This window comes from Eulemur rufifrons, chromosome 1, assembly GCF_041146395.1.
Source record: "Eulemur rufifrons isolate Redbay chromosome 1, OSU_ERuf_1, whole genome shotgun sequence".
NCBI lineage: Eukaryota > Metazoa > Chordata > Mammalia > Primates > Lemuridae > Eulemur > Eulemur rufifrons.
Window position 1 is genome coordinate 71835926 of NC_090983.1, and position 12353 is coordinate 71848278.

The window sequence follows — 12353 nt, forward strand, 5'->3', positions numbered from 1 at the left end:
TATACTCTGTAATTTCATTTTTATAAAATTCAAGGAAAAGATAGAACTGTAGTCATATCAACAACCACAAAAAAGCTCTGTTAATATGAGGGGCCAAGGGATGGCAGGAGAGGATTGACTGCAAAGAAGCACAAGGTCACATTTTGAGAAATGTGCTTTATCAAGTTTACGGTGATGGTTATAGAAATTTATCAGAACTCACTGAACTGTACACATCAAATTAGTGAATTGTTTTTTATGTGCAATATATCATAATAACAGCTAATGACCATAAATAAATATAATTAATGAAGATAAAGTGGAGTTTGTATAATGTGCTACAAAGAAAGCAGGAGAGAAGGGGGAAAAGAGAATGTATATGTATATATTTATATAGACAGTTTTTATATATTTTTTCCCCTCTCCCACAATTTTTTTTTTTGGAGACAGAGTCTCGCTCTTTTGCCCTGGCTAGAGTGCTGTGGCGTCAGCCTAGCTCACAGCAACCTCAAACTCCTGGGCTTAAGCGATCCTACTGCCTCAGCCTCCTGAATAGCTAGGACTACAGGCATGCACCACCATGCCTGACTAGTTTTTTCTGTATATTTTTTTTTAGTTGTCCAGATAATTTCTTTCTATTTTTTAGTAGAGACGGGGGTCTCGCTCTTGATCAGGCTGGTCTCAATCTCCTGATCTCGAGCGATCCTCCTGCCTTGGCCTCCCAGAGTGCTAGGATTACAGGCATGAGCCACGGGGCCCTGCCCCTCTGCCACATTGTTTATGGATATAGACAGTCTTTGGAAGGATATCCAAGACACTAGAAATCATGGCTCCGAGCTACGGGTAGATGAAGAACTGGGACAGAAGGAAGAATTTTCATATTCACCATCTGTAAATTGTAAGTTTTGTAAATATGAGCAAATAAACTAGCCAAAAATTAAATTGAAAGCCAAAAAATAAAAAGAGAAATCTTCGTTGTCTAGGTGAAGAGGTAGGTAGATGATTAATTGTGCTAAAGATACTGCTGTTTAGGCAGAGAGCACATATTGCTTTTCCCCCATAGTGTCAAAATTTGAGCTAGCATGCCAGTGTTTGTCTAGCACTGCACCATCTTCCACAGCACTTTTATTTTTTATTTATTTTTTCCTTGTCAAGTTCAATTTTATTTTATTTATTTATTTATTTTTAATTCAGGATATTATGGGGGTACAAACATTTTGGTTACGTGAAACACATTTGCCTTGCTCAAGCCAGGGCCACAAGTGTGTCCTTCCCCTATACAGTGCGCCCCATCTCCATTAGCTGTGGGCCTACCCACCCCACCCCCTCTACACCCTAGTCGCCCCCCCCACCCCGATCAGCACCCAGTGAGTATTACTACCATTCCACAGCACTTTTAAAGGCCCACCTATAATTTTTAAATTGGAAAAAAAGAAGTCATTACAACTTTAAACATTTTTACCTTCTGAACTTGCTGTTTCTGGTTTTGTAAGAAACAACTCATATACTGGAACAATTTTTCCTACTTTTGCCCCAAATACATGAATACACTGTTGATGGGGAATAATTATCAGGTACAGTAGTCCCCCCATCTGAGGGGGACACATTCCAAGATCCCTAGTGGATGCCTGAAACCACAGATTAATACCGAACCCTATATACACTATGTTTTTTCCTATACATATATACCTATGATAAAGTTTATAAATTAGGCACAGTAAGAGATTAACAATAATACTAAAATAGAACAATTATAACAAAATACTGTAATAATTATGTAAATGTGGTGTCTCTCTCTCTCTCACTCTCTCTCTAAAATATCTTATTGTGCTGTACCATGGGTAACTGAAACCATGGAAAGCAAAACCACAGATAAGGGGGTGGGGCTACTGTATTTAAATATATTTATAATGTGGAAAAAGCTGATTATAAATGCAACAAGCCTTCTAGACCCAGCCTTCTGGGTTTTGCCAACAATTCCTGCCTGTGTATTTCACCAACATCTGATTCCCTGTAACATCTAAAAGCACTACACTATCTTATTTTTTAATTGCCTTTGGGGTAGGAGTTATGTCTTCTACAATGGTGAAATTTTGTAGGATTCTCTTGTGAAATGTTTTGAGTGTAACCTTGATTGAAAATTCTTCAAAGAGAATATTTAGCAGTCTAGTCCAAGAATATTCTGGTCATTTTGAATTAAAAAGAAACATAGCAAACAAAATTTAAGTTAGGAAAAAACAGGTGATTTTTATGTCTCATGTTATTTCTATTTCTAATTATTTCTAATGGGCTAATATTTTCTTAAAACTGATATACTTAGGCCGGGCGCGGTGGCTCACGCCTGTAATCCTAGCACTCTGGGAGGCCGAGGCGGGTGGATTGCTCAAGGTCAGGAGTTCGAGCCCAGCCTGAGCGAGACCCCGTCTCTACTAAAAACAGAAAGACATTATATGGACAACTAAAAATCTATATAGAAAAAATTAGCCGGGCATAGTGGCGCATGCCTGTAGTCCCAGCTACTCGGGAGGCTGAGGCAGTAGGATCGCTTAAGCCGAGGAGTCTGAGGTTGCTGTGAGCTAAGCTGATGCCACGGCACTCACTCTAGCCTGGGCAACAAAGTGAGACTCTGTCTCAACAACAACAACAAAAAAAACTAATATACTTAGACTTCTGTTCAAAGTGTACCACTTAACATTTTAAGCAAATCTTTATTACTCTAATTCAGATATGGATAATTTCCTCAAAAAAATGACAGAATAAAACATATTTGTAGTTGCTACAGTTAACATTCAATGTTTCTTGAATTTACTATTCCTGAACAGTTCATTAGTAATATAGCTACCACTGTATTTGAATGAGTTTGTCCAGTAGACTATGAGCACAGATGACATTTTCATTTTAGGATTTCCCAATACCCTAAATACCCACGTATTTCAGATGGTACATCTGTCGAATACAGTGTTTAAATATGCCATTTAGTCCTCTAAGAATACAGCTTTGGGGTAGGAAATAAATGTTTCCAAATATTCAATGATATTTTTTGTAGAGAGAGGGTCTCACTATGTTGCTCAGTATGGTCTCAAACTCCTGGCCTCAAGTGATCCTCCTGCTTCAGCCTCCCAAAGTGCTAGGGTTACAGGTGTGAGCCGCCATGCCTGGCCTTGGCTTTTCTTATGAATGAGACAGGAAGCTGTCACCATTACCACTGTCATCACCAGCAATACACTTATTTTAAATGCTGTTGTTTGTGCTTGAGAAATATTGATTACTAAAATACTTGGTATTTTAGAATAGAAAAACAAAAAGAATCCTATTGAGATTCTTTTGTAAGTGATCCCCATTCACTGCAGCAGGGATAGAATTTCAGAAAGCAATGTGAAAATTAGCTTGTGCACTGTACTATATACGAACTTTTATTTTAAGTGAACATCTTGATTCAATTAAAGGTAATACCATGGAACTTTTCCGTGGCATCAAGAGAATCACTGGGAGGTTATTGGTACTTAGGCAAGTAATGGTTTTATTTATAATTGACAGTCAAGTAAATGCTCAAAACTGGTTATTTGCATTTTGTAAATACTGTTAAGGATGTGACTTTTCCAGTGGAGGCCCAAGAGACAATATTTTTAGGGAGTTTACTTTTCTACACTGGGTTTTGTGGGATCTGATTTCTTCCAGTGGTTTTCTTTGTTGGGCATTTGTTCAGAAGGAAACAAAACAGCTATGGATATATGTTCATGAAATCTAAAAAACAACACGAGACATGAAAACAACTTGCTTTCACAATAACAGAGCAGGGAAAAAAAATTTTTTTTTGAGAAGGAAGAGTTAGAAAGCATATTCCTAACAAACTTCCTTTTCAAAAGTGTTCTTTCCAAAAATCAGAACTCAAATGTTATATTAAACAAAATACTGAATATGTACATATAACAACATCAGTACATTTGTTTTATATTCAAAGAATGATTGTAATATAAAGATCATTTTAAATTAAAAGTAAGCATTACGTAAAAAAAGAACCACCTCCAAACCCTCACATAAACATAACAAGTAAAATAAAGTAATAGAGAAAAGTCTATAAATAAACCTGAGCAGATATTAAATTAAAAACATTCAAATAAAGTAGGATTACTAGAACACAAATCATAATAAAGCAGACACTCAAGAGGATGTGAAACTGAATAAAGAAAATTAAGTTTTAAAAACTATTCTTTGTGATTAAAGTTCCAGATCAGTGAAAAAAAAATTAAAAAAAAGAAAGAAAATAAATAAAAAATATTCTTGAAGGTAGCAGCAATTTACTGAAAAAAATCATCTCTATATATTATAACACTTTCTTTTCAACTATTTTTATAGATCTTAAGATATATAATCATAATGTATCCTAAACCTCACTGGGAAGGTTTATAAATGATTCAGCCAAGTCTGTGGACGTCATTATAATCTATCTTTAACCCTGTGTACCCTACTGTCACTTTACTATTGAGAAATAGGGGAATCTAGGGCATGGTAACAGATGGCATTTAATATCATTCTAAATCTTTCATATATCTGAATATTAATCTCAGGAAAATTCTAAAGGACTTACAGTTATCCTCATCATCAATAAGAATACCTTATGATCCCAATGTGCATTATACTTTTCAAATTTACATACATTCTCCAATTTCCTTTATAAATATTACTTCCAAAAGGAACCAAAAAAGGGGGATTCTGACAAAAAAACTTATGGAGGTGAGGAAAACAGGGTAAAAAAAATTCATGAGCAAGGAAGTGAAAAAGTATTAGATGTTGGTGAGAAAACATATAAACTGGGAAATGTACTGGCCTTAAAGAATATTCACCTAAATTTCTCTGAGTTTAGAAAAATAGCTGTCTTCTGTTTACGGTTTCCTACTTATGCTTTGTTATCTAGAATTATACTTTAATTCCTCAAAGTTTACGACTGCATGAAACTGGTTATTAAGAGGTGCATTTGTTTTCTATCACTGCCATAAAACATTACAACACACTTAGTGGCTTAAAACAGTATACATTTATTATTTTACAGTTCTGTAGCTCAGGTGTGCAAGACAAGGTGCACTGGGCTGAAAGCAAGGTATTGGCAGGGCTGTGTTCCCTTCTGGAGGCTCTAGAGGTGAATCTGTTCGTGCACCTTTTTAGTTCACAGAAGCAACCCACGTGCCTTGGTTCATGCCCTGCTTCTTCCATATTCAAAGCCAGCAACATGGCGTCGGTCTGATGCTACTTTTGTTGACACATCTCTTTCCTTGACTCATTCTTATGCTTCCTTCATTCACTTTTAAGGACCCTTGTGATTACACTGGGTAATCACAGGGTCCCTATTTTAAGGTTCTTAATCACATCTGCAGAGTTGCTTTTGCCATGTAAGGTAACAGGTTCCAAGGATGAGGACTTAGACATTTTGGAAGGATGGAGCATTATCCTGCTTACCACAAAAAGTTACGTTTAATATCCCATTGTCTGACCCCCACCTCCCATCGCTACAGTGCATTCTCTCTCATACTCTGATTCCACAAGCCTTTGAGCCCTGGCGGGACCTTCACTTCATCAAGTCTACCACTTTTTCACTACCCCTCATTTCCTGACATCCTCTCTTCCCTCCTTATCAAATTAAAGTCCGTGGTTATCATTACAATCTCTCCTCTCTATTTGCACACCTTCTACTTCCTTGCCCCTTTCCTGTCTCTCCCTCTCGTCTGTCTTTTTTTTTTTTTTTGAGACAGAGTCTCACTCTGTTGCCCGGGCTAGAGTGAGTGCCGTGGCGTCAGCCTAGCTCACAGCAACCTCAAACTCCTGGGCTCAAGTGATCCTCCTGCCTCAGCCTCCCGAGTAGCTGGGACTACAGGCATGCACCACCATGCCCGGCTAATTTTTTGTATATATATTTTTAGCTGTCCATATAATTTCTTTCTATGTTTAGTAGAGATGGGGTCTCGCTCTTGCTCAGGCTGGTCTCGAACTCCTGAGCTCAAACGATCCGCCCACCTCGGCCTCCCAGAGTGCTAGGATTACAGGCGTGAGCCACCACGCCCGGCCTGTCTTTGTCTTCATGTAGCTGAATAAGGAAAACAGCCTAGCTGACCACTCTTCCATTAAAGTCCATGACCACTAACTTCACATGGCCTTTGAATCCTCCCTGGTAATCACCTGCTAATTTCCTAGTCCATTCAATTTCCCACTAGAAGACTCTTTCATGCCTTCTCTCTTCTCAACCTCTTACATCTACTTTTCCATTCTCACTCTTGGCTCATGACCTGCCGCTTTCTTTCTTCACTAAGAAATGCAAAGCAAGAAGAGGGTGCCGCAGATTCCCACTACCTATCTTGCACCTGTTAGCTTTTGTGTCCTCACACTCTGCCTTTCTCCTGATGGGTCTGTGGACTGGAGCCAGAGGGTTCTGATCTTGCATGTGGAAATGAATCTTTATCTGAAATCTAGCATTTCCTTCAACTATAAATGTAGATAACAAATGTACCATTAGCAGTACCTGTGCTTTTGGTCCCAACAGACACCTTAGATCTACAAAACAGTTTTCATAGATATTGTAGAATATTGTACATATATGTCACAACTTTGCAATTGTGGTAGTTATTAGACCCATTAGACTGCTAGATCTTATATATAGAATTAATAAAGAAACATATCACAGATTTGGTTTTTTGTTTGTTTGTTTGTTTTAGAGATGGGTTCTCACTATGTTGCCTAGGCTGGAGTGCCATGGTTATACACAGGCATGATCATAGCACACTATATCCTCAAACTTCTGGGCTCAAGCAATCCTCCTGCCTCAGCCTCCTGACTAGCTGGGACTATAGGCACACACCATTGCACCTGGCTTTGCTTTTAAAAATAATTTGATAACTGTGTTTCAGTATAATTAATTGTCTTTGTACTTCCATTTATTTTATGCATTTGAAAACATCTTTCTAAGAAGCATCCAGAAGTTTCAACCATCAAAGGATTCATGGGATATACAAGGGTTAAGAACCCCTCCTGCAGTTGAACCATCCATATTGCTGTCCAAAGCCAGTCTCCTATTCGTGCACTAGACACTGTCTCCTCTCTCCCACTGTGACAGATGTCCTCCTTTTGCCCCTCCAGAACTATTCTCTATCTTCTCCTCCTTGCTCTGGGCCCCTGTGGACAACATCAACCAGGTTTCTTTGTATTCTCCCTTTGGCTTGGGATCAGACAAGGGACATACAAGGATGAAAGAGGGAGAGTTGGGATATTTATTTTCAATCCCTTGGCACAGCCTTGGGTTCCAGCTTTCGTTGGCCAACCCTTTCCTATGGCTAAAGCTCCCTATCTGGATTCATATAACTTCCCCTAATTTGCGTCTTCAGAGAGTCCTTCTGCTTGGTAAGCACCTCCTGAGTCACCACCCCTTGGGAGCTTCCTTTAAGCCAGTCCACACCTCTGTAATAATCTCTTCAGACTCCCTCTTTAGAGTGTGCCATCTGCTTCTTGCCAGGACCTCCCAACCACATGGACTCAAGGAAATGGCCCTAACCACTCTCCCAGCTCTAAGTTCATTACCATCAAGAAAGCCTTCTTCCAGCCTGCTTGTCCTAACAGTTACTGTTGTTGAAACTGCAAGGTCCAGTTAGTCATTGCACAAAGATCCAATTATTGAGACAACAAGAATTGCCAAGGAAGAAAGGAATTTTTTAATATGATAGATGTATTGTAGGGAGAACAGGAGAAAATGCCTTAAATCTGTCTCTCTGACTAAGGAAGATCATGGGCTTTTAAAGGAAGGGCTGTGTGGCTTGGAGCAGGTCATGGTGTAAGTAACAAGCGGCTGTGTGCACTGGGGTCAGATTGTGGTGTTAGGAAGTCTGCCCTGGGGCCTTCAGAATCTTAGCTCCTGTGTCTTGCAGAAAATCCACTATTTCTGGGAAACAACTCAAAAGGTTAAAGAATTAGTTAGGGGTGGCCACTATCTTCAGAGTTACATTAGGATTATCTAACAAAATAGTCTGACATTTACCCATCTGGCCACTTGCCAATAACCAAAAGCCTCCCCTTTTGTTCTAGTAGAGGTTTTATATACACAACGCATGGTGTGAACAGTAACCAGTTGCCCAAGGGTAAACTTTTCCGCTTCCTATAAAATATCCTAAGTAGCAGCCAACACTCTCAGACAAGTAGGCCATCCTGTTGTTACCACATCTAGTTACTATAGAAATAAGGTACAGTTGCTTATGATCCCCCAAAGTTTGTGTCAATACCCTGAGTCCAATTTTTTCTTTCTTGAGTGAACAAATCAAAAGGCTTATATAAGTCTGGGAGCCCAATACGGGGGCACTCATTAATTTTTCTTTAATAGTCAGGAAAGCCCTGTGGCATTCCCTGGTCTAAGTGAGTAGTTCTTTTTCTTCCCCTACTAAGGCTTCATAGAGGGGTTTTGCTATTAGCCTGAAGTTAGGAAGTTAAGAATCTAAATCTGGCAAAACACAGCCATACCCAAGAATCCCTCACAACTGCTTGTGGGTGGTATGAACTGCTATTCAATTTACAACCTCTCTCCAATCTGGAAGGAGATTCTGAGTTTCAAGAGATAATTCAAACCTCAAGTATTTGACAGTGGGAAGTGAGATCTGCATGTTGCCTTGAAATACTACTTGGGATTCAGCAGCAAGAGGAATGCAAAAGAAAGCATCTTTTAACTCTATAACTGAAAATCAGGCAGAATGTCCAGATAAAGTGGTAAGGAGGCTGTTAGGATTAAGTACCGTTGGAAGAATATCCTTCACTATTTGGTTTATTGCCCTTAGATCTTGAAAAAAAAAAAACAGTATTCCTGGGTTCCAGGGTTTAAAAGAAATTTTTCTTTTGATTGGCAGAATGGGGGCATAATGAGGCATGTCCAACCTTCCTTCCTGTTATAGCCAGGAATTCAGTTTTAAGGGTTTTTTGGGGGGGAGAGACCCCCTTGGCCAAGAGGGGGTCCATTTAGTTGGGGGGTCGGGAGAGAAGTACATAGGATTTTATTTTAGCTTGCATTTTCCCCCTTTCAGCCAAGATTTGCTAGAGGCAGCATTGATGGCCAAACTTTTAATTTGTCCCATCATTGCCAAGGTGTTGTGGCTACCTGCCCTGATTCCACCCTGTCCCTTGGTGGGAACTTGTGTCCACGAGACTTAAAGTCAAAAGACTTATAATCAATTAAATGTTGTAGGCCAGATGGGAATGGAGGTGGACAAGAATTTATCAACGTTTAAAAGCTTTTAAGCAACATAAAAGAAAAAAACCCAAATGCCAAAAGCAAGGTTATAGAATTAACTTATCTATAAGCATCGAGCTGCTGTCAGACTTGCAGGAATTTGCTGTACAAAACATAAGCCTTAGTTAAAACCATTCGAGCTAAGGATTTAGAGACTCTTGTACCAGAATGAACAAACCACATTCTAAACAAAAAGGTTGTAAATCCTGCCTAGTCCGGCAACGACAGGAAAACGGAAGCTTACAGGTAGCTAAACATTCTAATTATGTAGATTTTGCAAAGATGTTAGAAGGCTCAAAACATTTGATCAAAACAGAATCACAGGTTATTGTAAAATAATAGCAATTCATTTTACCAAGAGTGATAATCAGAAGACTTTAAAGGCAATACGGAAAAAACCTTAACTATTTAGGCCGGGCGCAGTGGCTCACGCCTGTAATCCTAGCACTCTGGGAGGCCGAGGTGGGTGGATCGCTGGAGATCAGGAGTTCGAGATCAGCCTGAGCAAGAGCGAGACCCGTCTCTACTAAAAATAGACAGAAGTTATCTGGACAACTAAAAATATATATACAAAAAATTAGCCGGGCATGGTGGCACATGCCTGTCGTCCTAGCTACTCGGGAGGCTGAGGCAGTACGATCCCTTAAGCCCAGGAGTTTGAGGTTGCTGTGAGCGAGGCTGACCCCACGGCACTCACTCTAGCTTGGGCAACAGAGCGAGACTCTGTCTCAAAAAAAAAAAAAAAAAAACTATTTAAAGCTCAGTTTTCCCAAGTAATCAAAAATCTAATAAGGACCACATAGGAATTATCTTGATAAAACATAAAATCTTTGTTTCTCAGGCTAGTTAACAAAAAAAGTAAAGGAAAACCTTTAATCTGATTTTTTTAAAATGAGAAACACATTTAGACAACTTGGAAGCCAAACTCCACAAAAAAGTTGCCAGAATTTATGAGACATAAGAAGACTGTGTCCAGGGTCATGTGTGAACATTATGTTATAAAGAAAACAAGAAACTGGAAAACTAATACCTTGAGAAGGGGAATACACAACTCTTTGTAACAGCGTAGGAAGATTTTTTGATCATATTGAACGATTCAAACATAACAATAAGCTAAGAGAAAACATATCTTTATTTAGGCATGTCTACATTTTTACCTGAGTAAGAACCTTAAAGTTAAACACCTGGATATTTTTGCTGATACAGCAGGAGATTTAGCTGCTTTCATTAAGCCAACAACATTAAATTAGTCTTACTGATTAAAAAATCATACAAACACAGATCATTTTGTTTTGGCTGAGTTTTTAGTTTTATAACATTTATGTAAAACTCTGACACCTTCAAATATAACAATGACTAGTAAACCCAAGAGAAAATGTATACTGACAGTTTTGAAGACATTTTTATTGCTATTATATAAATAATTTCTAAAAACCCAGCTTGTTTACCAAAGATTACTAAATTCATGTTAACTTGAAAAGCATTTGGGCATATTTATTTAATTTATGAGTGCTCCTTTTATTTGTGAGCCAATTTTGGTACCATGTAGATATAACATAAAATGTACATGTACATATACAAAACACATCTAATCATATACGCATGCACACAAAGTTTCAATAGTCCTTACCTTAGAACGCTAGCCATGAGATCCTCTAAAGTTCCACATAAATCTTTATACATTATGTTCCTCTTTACTGTCCAATGGCGAGCGTCCCTGTGTCTCAGCCAGGTTGCCTCCACGGAAAGAGGTGTCTTTCAACCTCCCAGATCTTAGACTGCGCTTATGCTACCATCAGTAGGAAACGTAAAGTAGGCAAGAAGAAAATAGAGACAAAGAGCTTAACAGACTCCACATTTGCATGCCACAAACCAATACAGATAAACACTCAACATAAAGAGGAATTCAAGAGGTTCTATAACAGAGGGAATGGACTGAAAAAAAATGGCAAAAATGTTTTCTTTCTCTTTAAAACTCTCCCCACTCCTTTTGGAAAGCTAAAACGTGCATCCCTGCCTCAGGCCAGTGGTCAGGAGGGACAGAGAAGCGTCCTTTGTTCTTTGTTCTACAGGAGATGACTCAGTGGAACTGTGGAACTGTCGAACTATCCAGGGTGGGGTTCCAGGAGGTCACGGGATTGTCTTCAGTGGAGATGGGAAGGATCAGAAGCATCAACCATAGTTGAGCAGCAATTGCCTGAAGCTTAAAACCCTCCCTTTTAAAAGCTCTATATTTGTGCTTATGATGGCATTTTCGACAGGAGTCTCCATCCTCCTCATCTGCTGGCAAATTAATAACTCCTCTTTACTTCTCCTCAGATCACTAGTCTTCATTCTTCTGATGCAGCCTCAGGGACAAGTGCCAAACTCTCAGTAACAGTTCCAAACAAACCAGCTGCAGTTTCACCTTATAAGGCCTGGGAGTGCCAAATCAAAAGTTAGTTTAGTTCCCACTCTCACAAATAGTTGGAGGCTTATTCAACCCAAAACAAATGAGAATTCCCTCAGAATTTCCCAAATTGAGAGGGGCATCCCCCACGGTGAGGTACCTTCAAATAGCACTCAGCCCATCTGGATGGAAATGTCATTCTTCGAAGTCTTCGGAGGTAATCATGAGGCAATCACCAATGCCCTGGAGGCTGGTAATGGTGGAGCTGGTTGGAGAGTCCAAAGCTGCCCTCCTACAAATATGGCCAAGCAGCTTTTAAGGGAAGCTTTTGATCTCTCCCTGCTCTTGGCCTATGAACAGGAGCAACACCATTCCAGATGAGACCCTATAATTGTCATTGAAACTGCAAGGCAGATTTAGCCTAGGTCCAGTTGCTCATTGCTCAAAGGTTCAATTATTGAGACAATGAGAATTGCCAAGGAAGAAAGGACTTTTTTAATGTGACAGATGTCTTGCTGGGAGAACAGGAGAAGCTTCTTCAAATCTGTCTCCCTGACTAACAGACACCATGGGCTTTTAAAGGAGAGGCCACATGTTTTGGGGCAGATTGTGGTATAACTAACGAGGGGCTGTGTGCATTGGGGCCAGGTTGGGGGGGGGGGATGGTGAATCTGGCAATCAGGAATTCTGCCCAGGGGCCTTCAGTATCTCAGCTCCTTTGTCTTGCAGAAA